A 12,302-nucleotide genomic window follows, 5' to 3' on the forward strand; every position below is an offset into this window, starting at 1 on the left:
AAGCTAGTACATACAATACATTTCCAGGAGGGTGGGATGTTGCAACTTGAGTGAATTAGCCTAATTACTACTTGCTGTTCTCCTATTTACCCTTCCCATAAAACTAAATACAATTTTGCAACACCTACATGACTGTATTTTAATATAATTTACCCCAATGATATTAACCTAATTCAATAAAGTTCATTCCAGATATTGCAGGAAATTGCCAGTCTGTCAAACAGGGGTTTTGAGACACTCACTGGAGCTAAAAGTTTGGAATTTAATTCCCTCAGACATTTTGTGAAATGGGGTTCAAAGTGAGTTACCAAAAGTTGCATAGGAATTTTGTGAAGGAAAGAAAGCCAGATCTCTGACAGTCCTAGCTATTGTTTTGACCACAAGACCAAAGCTATCTTCTTTCCTACCTCTTTCTTTCATTCAGAGAAGACCTAATTGCAAGGACCAGTTTTGTGTGTGCTAATTTTCCCCTCCCTTTGGCTTCAGCAAACCAGCTGTGTTCTATCTTTCCATTCTCTGCCTTATTCACTACTGGTTGTTTTCTTTTTTTGTTTTATCTGAATTTGTTTTAATCATTAAAATAGTTTGCAACCATAGTTGCTGCTAGCTAGTGCAAAGTGAGGCTACCAATACCAACCTTCCATGAAGTGAAAAAATATAGAACTACCAGGGGAATAGAACTTCACACTGGAAAAAAAAGTAGCTTAGCAGTTTCCCCAGTCTCCTCAATGAGAAGCTGCAATACTGAATTATTGCCACCAAATGATGCTTTCTGAGAGTATCAATTACCAGAAGACTGACTTTTATTCACCTGACTCAAAGATGGTGTCTATCAATAAAATACTAATAACTCCCCTTGAATCCAACAGAAACTTACGACAGTTACAAAACAAACCCAAAGTCTCCCAAAAGGTAAGAGTGCTGTGATTTCTTTCATAGCTCAAGAGTAGGAGGAAGCAATTTTATGTCATTACCTTTTAGATTTAAAACAGATTTCAATGAAAGTTTTTAATAAAATTGGGATTCTGTTCTCTATTACCCTTTTAGTAGCTCTTTAGTCTCTCTCTCATTCTCTGTGCACTGCAGGTATGCTTTCACTGGTATAGCTCTCTCACTGGTGACTGTATCCTACGCTTGCAAGGGGGTGGATTCTGTAATCAGCATGGGCTTTCACATCTATCACATCTATTTTCCTAAACTGGGGAATGTCAAAGCACTAGATAACACTGTGTCAGTTGTGCAGCAAGCAGGGGCAATGAACAAACACCATACTATTTGCATATCATGAGTAATGTAATCATGTAAAAGATAATTAATGGAGAATTTGAAATTAGAAGATGCTAGGTATTATACTGTTCAGCATGCTTTTAAAGCTATGTTTTCCCATTTATAACAATACAGTTTGGTGCTTTACAGGAACTACTCTTGAAGACCACTCAGTGCTTTCTGTTCAGTTACTTAGTAGAGCTTGCTATGCTGAACATATTACTACTATGTTTTGTTACAGGCTTTGTTTGTTTCTGAATGAATTACATGGTGTTGCTTTTGAGCTATTGATCTAGATCTAGAGCTGGATAATTCCCAGCTACCTTTGAAAATTGTTATTTTCTCTATACACTTTAAAAATAATAGAGCCACTCTAACAAAACTCAGATTTGAATTCTAGAAACTGGATATTCTCAGGTTAGGGTCCTAGTTTCTGACCATCAGAGGCTGTTATCCTTCTGCCTCATATATACAAATTGCATCAATTTGCTTAGGCTTCTGTTGAAGATAAGTGCCAAAATGAGGCAAATGAAAATTTCACCATCAGAATAGCAACATTTGAGATGATATTGTTGTATAATAACTCTCTTAAAAGGTCAGTTGTGTCCGCTCTATATTGTGGGTGAAATATTGGTCCCATTGAAGTTAGTTGGAATTTTGCCATTGACTTCAGTGAGGGTGAAGATTTCACACTTTATGTCCTTGTTACATGTCTACAGATCTCTTCTGGTTACTGTCAAATGTTAAATTAATGACACTTCTGTTTCACTGCTGTACTAACTTGCTTATTTCCTTGGGAGCTGCTTTGTTGAAACATCCAGGCTACATCTACGCTGCAGGCTTCTTGCGCAAGAACTGTTATACATAAGAATTCTTGCGCAAAAGGTCTTGCGCAAGAGCATGTCCACACTGCCACGTGGTTTTGTGCAAGAGCATCCATGGCAGTGTGGATGCTCTCGTGTGCAAGAGCTGTGGTGGCCATTTTAGCCATAAGGGTTTCTTATACAAGAAACCCCTGCTGCCCGGCCACACTGCCTTCTTGCGCAAGAGCTCTTGCACAAGAGGGCTTATTCCTCCTGGGGAGAGGAATAACTCTTGAACAAGAAGCCTTCTGTTCCAAAGCTTTACTGTAAATTTACTTGCGCAAGAACGCGCTTGCAGTGTAGACACTCCACAAGTTTTTGCGCAAGAACGGCCGTCTACGTCTAGACGGCAAACCCCTTTCAAAAGAGGTTGTTTCGATAGATACTTTTTTGTATCTCTTTTTGAAAAGCCTCTTTCAAAAAGAGTGTCTAGACTACAACCAGTACTTTCGAAAAAGCCAGCCACTTTTTCAAAAGAGAGCACCCAGGCAGTCTAGATGCTCTCTTTTGAAAAAGCACAGTTTGCATTACATAGCGCCTTTTTTCGAAAGAGCACTTTCAAAAATGGCATTATTCTTCATAAAACAAGGTTTTCCGCAGTCGAAAAAACTGCCGCGTCTAGACGCAGGGGATTTTTTTTTTAAAAAAGGCCCCTTTTTTTAAAAAAAAAACCCTCCTGTAATATAGACACACCCTAAGATACTTTAGATTAAATTCCAGAATCCAATGTGTCTCAACTCTCTAATTTTTTAGTTCTCCCATATATGTTACTTCCATTAGTTCTGTATTTTTTCTGAATAGTGTCCAAAATATAAGTTCTTTCTGAAATAGGTTTGGGGTTATGTAGTGCAAACCACAGCAAGGGGCAAAAAAAAAAAAAAAAAAAAGTGGACACTTTTATTTTCTTTGAGGACACTTTGGTGTCATCATACAGCTTCCTTTTCACCATTTCCCAGGATTTATATTCTTCCGCCTCTTGAATATACCAGGATAAACTATAACATTCAAACAGCAGGGCATAAAATTACTGGGTTTAGCAAACAATCAGCCAGAGAGGCATAAGGCTGTGTATTTACTTTAAACTTGTACCTATTATTTCTGCACTTCCTATCTACAGTAATAAAATGAATCCACTAGGCTTTTTGTATGCAATAGGAATTTTAATTTACTCTGGAGGAAGAATCAGTTCATAACTCAGTAGAACTGACTAGGTTCATAAGTTATTAGTTCTGCTTCTTGTGATAAAATCTGGATGCAGAGTTATTTATTATTTTTTTCTCTCTGCTTTCTCAGCCTTGTAAGTTCACTCAGAGCTAAACAATTAAAGTGGCAAATTGATTTGTTTACAATGCAAATCATTGCTAGATTGGAAATAATGCAAAAGGCACAAGCAATTACATCTTTCATAGTATAGGTAAGACTGATATGGCATATGCTTTGTTGATCACAGTTCAGGGATGTAGTACAATTACTAATTCAGAACTGCATGATAGTTTTCAGTGGCTGTCAAAAGTACAAAATCTCTGTATTATAATTTAATACTGTCCTCAGAACTCTTTGTTCATATGCTTACAGAAAGCACCTCTATCTCATCTTCTCATATTTCCTCCTCATGATCAACCCTGAGTAAGGAGAAGAACTTAAGGTTTAATTTGGTGTGATTGGAATGTGTGTAAGAAGTTCTTAGGGCGTCTTTTGGAGGAACTGAAATGTGAGAGCAAGGGAACATTTTTTAACAAAAGCAAAATTCAATAAATTGCTTATTATGAAAACATACATGAAGAATTCCATTTTCCTATAAAGTTTTATTGTGTGAGACTAAAATTAAGCTGTTAAAGCATGAAACATCACTACATTGTCTCCCCTTTATGTTAGGTCTGACTGTTAATAAATTCTTCAGTCATGAGGATCTCCCCAGTTGGTAATGGCTCTATACAGTCCCATTTCAGGAGGCTTATAGAAGGTGTTTCTTGAAGCATGGGAAAGTGGCTGAAGGGCTACTATATAGAGGAGCATACAGGGAGCAGGCCATTCCTGTTTGAGGCAGCAGGCCCACAGGCTTTTAGGTGTAAGTTGGAGCAGCTGTTGGGTTCTTCTTGTTCAAGTCAGATGTAGAAGCAGTTCTTGATTGACCCATTATAAGGGAAGCATTGAAGGGCTAGAAAGCTCAGCTCTGGCATGGGCATAAATTTGGTCAAAGGACTTTTCTGTTACTTTATAGGTTAAACTTGGTGCAGTCTTTAATGTGGAGTCACTGTTGATGCCTCTATAAGAAGTAAGTTTTTCTTCCTATTCATGCTTAAACCAATATGCAATCTTTTATAAAGGGTTAGTTTCACTCTTCTCTCAAATGCAGCTGCTTCTGGAGTGAAATATAGCTGTGAGACTCCACACAATGTGTATATTCTTTATAGAAGAGGAAGAAAAGGAGTGTCTAAAATGGTAATAATTGCAGTAGGAAGAATGTAATTACTTAGGTTGGAGTATAATCAGAACAGTGAGAATTATATCTGTTTTTCTAAAATCAGATGGAATTTGTAAAGACCATAACATCTCATCCAGTGCACAGCACTGTTACAATCCCTTGCACTATGGTAAGGTAGTTTTATTGATAGTATAGGATAGTATCCAGTGTGTGCTTGGTGGCTCACAGAAGATCTCTTCTTAAACTAGATTATATTAGTTTAGTATAGTATCAGAAGAAAAGGTCTTATCTAGTTACTTTCCTCCATAATATCTATGTAGTTGTTGGCCCTGCAACCACATACTGAGCCATTCCTATTAGACAAATTTTTAATAATTGGCAGACTTTAAACACATCCGTGGTACAGAAGGATCCATAAGTCAAGTAACCTTAAAAAATTAAATATTTTCATGATGTTTGGACCTGGAGGCAGGGCCAGGAGTGGAGCTCATCAAGGCTGTGGATGGGGTTGGTAGCCGGGGACATGGATCCTGGGGACTGGAGCAGAACTAGGAGCCAGAAGGGGCTGGGTGTTGCTCCCTCCCTGTCTCTCTCCCCTCCCCCAACCCAGGGGCTGACCTGGGACCACTAGGAGGGCTTTCCCTAGTGTGCGAACATCTGATCTAAGTTATGTGACTCTATTGTATATTGGGTTAATGTGATGGAGAGCTTTTAATTCAGTTCACATGAAAACATCAAAAAATTTCTTTATCTATGAAATAGCTGAAGGATATGTGCCAAGATTTCTTCTGTGACAGAGTAAACATTACAAAATAATGCATAGTAACAGTCGCCTGACTGTTGAAAGGTATAATTTGAAATTGGCTTCAAATGTAGGAGGGATTCCAATAACCAGTTTTGAATGAAATAGCTAAGATAGGTTCCATTTTCACAAAGCACCTTCTAGGTTGGTAGTTCCCAACCTGTGGTCCATGGACCTCTGATGGTCCGTGATGGTAATGTAGGGGGTCTGTGGAAAGGTGAGAGCTGAGAGGATCCATGCCAGTAGCTAGCAAGTCCCTAAGCCATGCTGCTCCCAGAGCCATGGGAAGCAACGCAGGTTGACAGACCTGCTGGCTGCCGGCACAGATCCTCACAGCTGAGCTGCTAGGCTCCATGCTGGCAATGAGCAAATCCCTACCTGTGCTGCTTCCCAAATGGGCTGAGGGATGCACCTCGGGCTGAGGGGCATGTAGGCTGTAGACACAGCTATATTGTTTGGCAGGGCGTGTGGGGTCTGTAAAATTTTAATAGATTGAAAAGAGGTCCATATGCTGGAAAAGGTTTGGAGCCGCTGTTCTTGGTATTTATTTAGTCCCCGTTGCAATAGAACGAGAAATTTGAATTTGTCCTCACAACACCACTGTGAGGTAGGAATGTTTTAATATTAATTACTGCTGCACTGAGCACTAGTCAAACAATTATTAGGTAGCAAGGAGGGAGCAGGGACCAAGACAATAACAGAATACATGTGTGTTGCAGAGGGCCTGGGAAAAAACAGATGGACAGATGAACAATGACCGTCATTATTCTATACCAGGGCTGAAACAGCTTCTCTGAAAGGATGGTGAAATGAAATGATGTCGCATCAGTGGCTTTGTACTTCATTCTGTAGTTTTATGCATATAGGGGAGCATACAGTAATAAACTATGAGCAAAATTTCTTCTTATCCTGTCCAGGTGCTGTTGGAAAGAACAGGATAAGAGGCTTCCCATGCAAACATTTGGCTAGACTTTTTTCTCCAGGAAAAATGCCCCTTGTTTAATTTTGTCCTGATTAGCGTATGCAACATTTTGTGACTGAAGTGTTCGATATGTGATTAAAATGTGGAACATGGCCAGGCTTGGTGACAGGAGGAGGGAAAGGGGGTAACTATGCCGGAGTCTGGCAATTCAAAGGGGCCAGGGGCTCCTAGCTGCTGCTGTTTTGGCAAGAGCCTGGTGCTATTTAAATTGCTGCCAGAGCTCCCAGCAGTGCTGGGAAGGAGGATGGAATGCAGTCTAGGTGTTGCTGAGGGCTGGCTACTGCACCCTGCCCCTTCCACCCGAGGCCCCACTCCTTCCAGGAGTGTAGTGCTGCCTCTCCCCACTTTGCTCAGGGGCTGGGTGAATCTGTTGGCTTATCTGCACATGGCCAGAAAGTATTAACTGGTACATAAGGCTTTTAAGGCTTGTTAGGACAATGTGTAAATGATAGTTGGGTTATTCCATTAGGTTAATGCAAACCTGCATGCTAGAGCAGTAGAATAGTAGGAGTTTGCTCAGGTCTTGTGATGTGACTGAACAATCCTTGTCTGTTACTATAACTATGATTCAAGATCAGAAGAGAATGTTAACATTTATGATGAAACTTGATTGAAATATTATTATGTATCTGTCACATAATAGGGTTGTGACAGATTGTGGTAAACTATATATGAACTTTCAAAGGATAAATTATCTTGCACTAATTGCCATGATATCTGGGAGACAGACCATTACATCAAAAACCCTACTGTGTTCTCCCAGGTGAAGATGCTGCTGCAAAGGTATAAAGTCTCTTGACCAGGATCCCTTTCTGGACTCAGAGCTGCTTGAGGTTTTTAGAGAGGAGAAACCTCAGCCATCAAGATTGAGATCCCAGTCATTAGCTAGAGTCAACCTGGATATGGATTTTGGACTTGAAACATGGACTAAATTCTTAAAGAACTTTTTGAAACTGCAAGATCGCCATCTCTATTATGCCTCTCAACCTCAAGAATTGAACTCATGTCTGCAGGTATATTGATCTTTTTTCTTTTTAAAATAATTTTTAGTTTAGTTAATTGGCTATGAGTGTGTATTTGGGATAAGGTCAAAAACACTTATTGACCTGGATGGTAATTTTTCCAGTCCTTTGAGATTGGTAGAACTTTGTCTGAGTGGAGGCCTGAGGCTGGGCACTTTAAGGGAACTGCGTGGTTTGGACTTACCCAACAAGATAATATAGAAGCTGTTTTATACTGGTTTGGTAAATATACATATCATCCCACTTGCATGATAACTATATTCAGACTTGCTTTAGATGAGCTGCCAAATGTGGAGGGGGAAGAACACATTAGGTGTTTCAGAAGAGAGAGAAATGGAGAGCCACAGCTTTTGCTAATATTAATCTGTGTATCTACTGCAATACAGCTATACTGTTTCATATCAGCTGAAGATCTGTAAGGGGAAAAATTGAATTCAGTAATAAAATCAGATCCAGCTTTTTTTCCACCACTCTTTCTTTTTTCCATTTCTGTGAATTAAGCACAGTTGTTTCTGTTTTATTTTTCTACTTAAAAGGAGTTGTTAGAAAAAGATATGAGGTGTGGGTTTGGTTGTAGTCACTGAGAGTCTGATTCTGCTCTCACTGTTGTTTACATTTGTGAAATACCCAAATTAATATCTGAGGTGTTTTGTATATCTTGCATCTCTGAAAAGTCAGGTCATCGCTAATGTAGCTGCCTAAATGGGGATTGACAGGACAAATTTGTGGCACTTAAATCTGAAAGTCTTGGCTATAGATTCATATGTGGGAAGTGCAAGGGGAAGTTCTATGTCTTAGCTTTTGCTATCTATAAGAACAATGGCTTTCAAATAGGGCTGACTTCAAGCTGGTACAAAGGGAAAAATAGTCATTGAAATCAGTAGTTGTATCTGCTTTCAGCACACTGATTTTTAGCTCACACCTTCATATGTCTGCATTAATGTGTGTTTTTTTTTTTTTAATCTAAGTTGAGCATTTTAATTTTTCATATGAAAAGTGTACAAAATATAATAGGTCTTGCTTCATCAGATCCGCACATCTTGCATAATCACGTATATTAGTGTAGAATCATGGTTGTTTTTCATACTGATTTTGCACTGGCTGGGTGCAAACGCCAAACAAGCTGCAGAGCATTGGAGAACCAGGCCCAGCAGATCAAAACCCTAATAATTATTTGATCAATGTATGCATTTCAATCTGTGAAGTTGTGGTTGTAGTTGAAAGGCTATACATGTCTGTCAGCTCTTCAGAACTGGTCTTTGAGATTCAAAGGACACAGCCTGGTGAGCTGTATTGCTTTTGAAAAAGCAAACAAAAATATGCAAGTAAGCTCTTTTTTGCTGGATTTAGACACTAGGGAAAAATTGAACTGACAACATAAAAATCTGTGTTCTTAGTTGGTATGCAAAAATGGCTCAAAATGAAGTTATTAGTATGGAGAACTTAAAGCATTTGCTGCTGTATCACCACTGCATCTTTAAACATCTCTTAAAATATTTTTTTGGAAACCTAATGAATTGTGAGACATAATGGATTATATAACAGTGCATCCTGAGGGACTGTAAAGCTTTTGATTGCCATCACTTTCTGTGAAAGCGTGAATCAGTTTAAAACATTTGTCTCTGGTTGTGTTAGTGACATTTTCAATAGGTGGTTCTAGATCTCCTATGCAAATAATGTTACCTGAGTAACATTATTTACATTAGTTACCTGAAATTTCCTTTTGGAATCTTCTTCAAAGTAAAGCGGGATCAAAGTATTGAGGGTATACATCAAAACTGTCAAATGCCTTTTAAAATAATTTTATTTTTTGCCAAGAGTTCAAAGAAAGATTGCTAACATCATCTTCATGACTTCATTACAGGCAAGTCAAAATTTTAAATTGCTGTTCATATGTGTCCATCATGATGAGGATAGTTGGTTTTCAGAACGGAAGAAATGTATGTAAAAAAGAATAAAAGATCAAAATGCTGAAAATATTAAAGGAATCTACAACCTGTAATAAGTTTAGCTCTTAACTTAAAGATGGGGATCATTACTGAATCTGTTGATCAGAAGGGTAGTTTTTGCAGTTGAAATAAGAGATGCCTTTTTATTCTGTTTTTAATCTAAAGTGAAAGTGACACACAGATAAATGTGGGCGTGATTCTCCTTTGTTACATCATTTTCCTGCCTAGGGTAATTGCTTGTAGTGTGGATAGTCTAGATTCTATGATCTCTTACATAACCTCTCTAACAAGTAAAATGTTCATGTGTGAAAGGACTCGGATTCTGAAACACACAGGTCATTTCATTCATTATCTTCCCTGAATTTATTCAGATACTTCAAGACAGTCGAATATATTTCTTGGTTGAATTCTTAAGTAAATTAGATTCATTGCTATTCTCTCACGACCATCCGTTCTGAACTAATTTCCAATAAAATCGGTAGCCGGTCACAGTACTGAGGGTGTCAGTTAAGTGTGACCTATAAATTACTGTGGGATTTTACAATGGAATACTTAACAATACTATTTAAAGCAGTTATTGAAATAGAAAAGCACATACAATAATAAGAATATGTATTTATCATTCTTAAATTTTATTATATATCTGGCTAATTGTTTTAAAGTTCTAGCCAAATATAGACAATCTCCTGTTACATCTTTTAGAATAAAAGTCTCTGACAAATTGTTTTTAACAAACTGGGTGACATACAATCTATAAAAATGAAAAATAATGTCCAAATTCAATTGAAAAATGATTTTTTGTGATGTTTTGCATGTAGTACTGAGGAACCATCAGTGCTTTTCTAACTTAACTTCATACCACATTTTTTTAAATAGAGAACTATTATGGGTAAAATGAGGTGCAGAATGGCTAAAGCAAGGATTTTCAAAAGAGTCTAGGGGATTTAGGTGACTTATTCACATTGAATTTCAATTTCCAGCCTAAGTGATTTGTTTAAGGTTTCATAGAAAGTTCATGGCAGAGTTGTGAATAGACTGAGATCTGATTACTAGTATTCTTTAACTGCTGTAACAAACACTCTTTCTTATGTGAGAGCCTATAAAAATAGTATTCATCCCATTCATTTCACTGTAAGCATTTCTGCATTATTTTACTACTCCACCAAAACAAAATAAAAAAAGAAAACAAACCAACCATAGGCCACTTCCTTAGAGTGCATGTAGACCAGAGCTCCTATATCTCTTTTGAGTTAGAAGCTGAATAATTTTTCCCTTAAAAAGCACATCATTCTTTTTAGAACAGTTTACTTTTACTTTGCAAAACTTTTTCTATGCTTCTATCTGCCTCAAGCTGCGCGCTGCTTTTTTTTAGAGATTCAAGTTGCTTCTTGAGAATAAGATTTGGCAAAAAATGTTTGTCATGTTACATTCTGGAGACCTTTTCATTAAAGAGATTTAGCAATCTTGTGCTTTGGAGTAGGAAGTCAAGCTATGGCAGTGGTGGGTGGCCATTATGTCAGTAATGTGTTTTTTGCTGTCCCACGTGAATATCTGCCCAATTTTGGCTAAGTTATGAACTTTTGAAATATTGCATCAAGGTTGCATAGATTTGTACAAGGAGCCTAGGGGCAAGGCATTGGGACAGGGGAGCTGGAGGTGGGTGTTGGGAAGGGGAGAAATATGACTGGCTAGACAAAGAGAAAGGAAGCCAGGGAGAGGGGCGTGGGCAGGTGGGGGGCCTGGGATGAGAGAACAGGGCTGGCTAGGTGGGAGAAGTGGGATTGGGAAGAGGCACCATTGTGGGTAAGAGACAAGATTGGGATAGACATAAATTGGAAGGGTCAAGGAAGAATGGGTGAAGCTTGTTGACAACGAGCAGAAGTGTCATGCACTCTAGACCATACTCCTTTCTTTTGTTTTAGGTTTATGGTGTTAAAATGTTTCCCGTTCATCTCTTTGTATGGTAACATCAAATGAATGTAACTAATTGTTTATTGGTTGCAGCTTCTGTTTTTTTAAAACTAGTCTTTACTAGTGGCTGCAGACATCAGTGAAATGTGTCTTTCTGTTTGTTGGAATACAAGTTTCTGAGAATCTTCGGTATGATGATGTAAAGCATCACTTACTGCAAGGTGCTGAAAAGCTACAACTCCCACTGATTGAAGCATCATGGTGATAACACTCAGAAAGGCAGATGGCATGTGATTACAAAATTTTAGCATCAGTGACTAAGGATTTCCCGAAGCACTGTGTACTCTGGGTAGAGAGAACCAAGGTAGACTGGTTACATAGAATGCCAAAATCATAGAGGAAGCTTGTAAAAGAGCCAGGAATAGAAACTGCAACTCCTACTAGATTCGTGCCTTGCCCACAAGACTCCCCTTCCTTACAAAAGGCTTGCCATTCTGACATGTGGGTAAGCACTTGTTTGAAGTGGGTCAACAAGGAGAGGATGTACCCAAGGGACTTTTTTTGAAGCCCTTATGTAGAGCATATCATCCCTTATTGATTCAGAGCCCATAATTAGTGCTGAACAGTATTAACTTCCATTGATTCTACTAATTTCTGGGATCAGGCCCTAACTAGGTACATAACACCGATGTACTTTTAGGACTCTCTTCTTCCAGTTCCAAGATTCAAGATATTGCAGGCAGATTAGATACGTGTCACTCTAACCTGTGCTTTTGCAGTCCCACTGACAAGCAAAGTATTATGTCCTTAACAACAAATGTCATAAGGACTATCAGTGCTTTTAAGCACTTGAGCTATGAAGGCATGGTTTCTGTGCCTGCCAGACAGTTGGCAGATTTGGCTCCTGTTTTATTATGCAAAACCTGTCTACAAGATGGATGTGTATTAAGGTATTAGGTGTCTCTAAAATCACTGCTTACATTTTTACAGAATCCATTTGTGATCATGGCCCTCTCTGCACCATTAAAAGGCTGATGTTTATAATGTAGAATATCTTCATCTTTCTGAGTGAATAGCAATAG

The 12,302-nt window shown here is 38.4% G+C and overlaps 1 long non-coding RNA gene across 1 annotated transcript in view; it reads left to right on the plus strand.

Annotated features, from left to right (window-relative positions):
* The first annotated feature begins 4,236 nt into the window (after nucleotides 1-4,236).
* The window catches only part of LOC142829431 (uncharacterized), a 29,076-nt gene continuing 21,010 nt past the window's right edge, over nucleotides 4,237-12,302 (plus strand). Inside the window, exons 1-2 of the long non-coding RNA XR_012903838.2 lie at nucleotides 4,237-4,404; nucleotides 7,102-7,351. This is a non-coding gene — a long non-coding RNA (uncharacterized LOC142829431). The remainder of the gene's footprint in view (nucleotides 4,405-7,101; nucleotides 7,352-12,302) is intronic.

Source organism: Pelodiscus sinensis, chromosome 4 (assembly GCF_052426305.1).
Source record: "Pelodiscus sinensis isolate ZL-2025 chromosome 4, ASM5242630v1, whole genome shotgun sequence".
In the NCBI taxonomy this organism is placed as follows: Eukaryota; Metazoa; Chordata; order Testudines; family Trionychidae; genus Pelodiscus; species Pelodiscus sinensis.